Below are 2,166 nucleotides of genomic sequence, written 5' to 3'. Positions count from 1 at the left end.
GCTCCTCTTCCTAGTCCTGTAAGTCTTACCTCCCCAGTGCTGCATAAACTTGCAGCTACCGCTGCTGGGCTTGACTAGTAGAAACAGCAGATCCCATGAGCCCAGACACCTGGGGAAGCACATTTTTTTCCCCTTACCTGATGGGAAAACCCAGAATCTGCTGCCTGGACAACATGTCATCAGGTAGAACTGGTAGTGGAAGGGGTGGCTAGCTAGGGAGGAAAGCTTAACAAATACTATCCAAATCTGGTATTTGAAAGTATTATTGGGACTCAGGTACCATATGCCCCAACATATCTAAGGGTGAGGGCAGGGCATAGGGAACTGCAGGGAGGAGTAAAATTGTCTCAAGAACCATGTTAAGACCCTCTTGCCTTCCTTTCTGCCTCCCTCTCCCTCCTTCCCTCCTCTCTCCCTCCTTTTTTTCCTTCCTACTTTCCCCATTTCCCCCTTCCTTTCCTTTCTTCCCTTTGTCCATCTGCAGGAATGGCCTAGAGTTTCCAAGTCTAGGGAGATGACAAAAGAGGTGGGAACTGGGCGTCTCGGAAGCCTCTCTATGAGGCTGGATGAAAAATCTGTGCGGGTGGCTCTCCGGGTTGCCCGGGCTTCCCGGCGCTCGCTGTTTATTCAAGTCAGGGTCAGATTAGCCACCTGGGGCACAAATCCTGCAAAACGAGTCTGAGAGCAGGGCGAGCTGTTGCAGGTAGGAAGGTGTAGTCGCCAAGCTAAAAATAACGCCGAACCGCACGCGACCAGGCGGTGCGGGAAGCGGGGTGGCCTCCACCCACTGCGCCGACACCCTGTCCCCGCCGGGCAGTCCCAGCCAGCGTCTGAGCGGAGAGGGCGCAGGCTGAGGAGCTAGAGCGAGACCCCGCAGGCAGGCGGCGAGGAGCGGGGAGGCACTGGGGCTGCGAGTCTCCTGCCCTCGGCCTGCTGGGCATCTGCGACGGCAGAGAAGGAGCGCGGCTGCGAGTGGGCGAGTGCACCTGCCCCTCCGCCGCCGCCTGCGCAGGTGAGAGCAGGGTGTCTCCGTCACTCTGCAGACGCGGGTCGGCCCCTTCCGCCGCCTCTCACCCCACACCCTTTACTCACAACTCAAGGTCCCCCCACCCCTCTTCTATTTCTCTGACTCCTTGAATCCAAGTTTGTGTGATCTCTGAGCCCAGCTTCGGGGACTTAAGGGCCCGAAAAGGGCCAATCCCCGGCCACATGCACTTCAGATCTCTCTGTGTCCGAGCTGGGACTCTGCTTTGGCGAGGGGGCGAGAGGCACTCCTTCGGAGCCCTGTTTTCTCTGTCACTTTCATGTCCCCAGCCCAGTTCCCCAAGCCGGGGGCTCGTGTAATCGGGAGAATCATAGAGCCTATGTCTTTCTCTGAAGCTATTACCTCTCCTTTGGGCTTCGTGCATTTCTGTTCTATGAAGTAAGCATCTCGTGTTCCTGACTTTTTTTCCCCAGAGACTGACGCTTTGCAATGCCCAGTCCGAGCCTCTCAGCCAGAAGGGGTGTACAAAGTGCAGATGCCCCCAGGCGCTTCCCTTCGGGCCCAGCGGTTCCTGCCCTCCCCTGCTGGAGAAAAAACGCAGGAGGCAGCGGCGGCGGCGGCGGCGGCGGCAGCATCTTGTCCTCTACCTTGGTCTGCGCTGGTCCCCAGAGGCAAGCCCTTGGTTAGTGTTAACTGCTCTTCTTGGGGAGCCTCCAGAGTAGATTCCCTGAAGCCACAGGTCGGTTTCTTCCCTGCTGCGGCTACCACGTGACTACAGATCTTACTTCTCCTAGCTTTGCTTCTGCAACCCTTTGGTTGCCTCAGGTGACTGGAAACATTATCACTTGCTGGTAGACTTCAAATAATGGTCAAAGAAAATAAATGTAAGAAATCATTTCAAAAGAATATTTTTAGTATTTGAAAGATAACCTGAATAGAAAAGTGCACAAGTCTTATGTATACAACCTGATGAGTTTTCACGAAGTGAGCATTGTCAACAAGCATGTTTGAGTGTTTATTACATCTAGACATAATCCCTGAGGAAATTACAAATAATACACTTTTATTCTTGAAAAGGACATTGGTGCCGAGGACTTTCCTCCCCAAGGACCTTGAAATATTTAGGCTATTTGTAAAAACATCCCAGTTTTATTTACACAATAAAAATTTCTTGGATCATA

The 2,166-nt window shown here is 53.3% G+C and overlaps 1 long non-coding RNA gene across 1 annotated transcript; it reads left to right on the top strand.

Moving 5' to 3' along the window:
- Positions 1-694: 694 nt before the first annotated feature.
- On the top strand, positions 695-2,166 carry LOC135321404 (uncharacterized). Its single transcript, XR_010381147.1, has 2 exons — positions 695-1,012; positions 1,459-2,166. It is a non-coding gene; the product is annotated as an uncharacterized LOC135321404 (long non-coding RNA).

Source organism: Camelus dromedarius, chromosome 5 (genome assembly GCF_036321535.1).
Source record: "Camelus dromedarius isolate mCamDro1 chromosome 5, mCamDro1.pat, whole genome shotgun sequence".
NCBI lineage: Eukaryota > Metazoa > Chordata > Mammalia > Artiodactyla > Camelidae > Camelus > Camelus dromedarius.
Note: the sequence above shows the minus strand (reverse complement) of the source record. Positions and strands in the feature narration are given on the sequence as shown.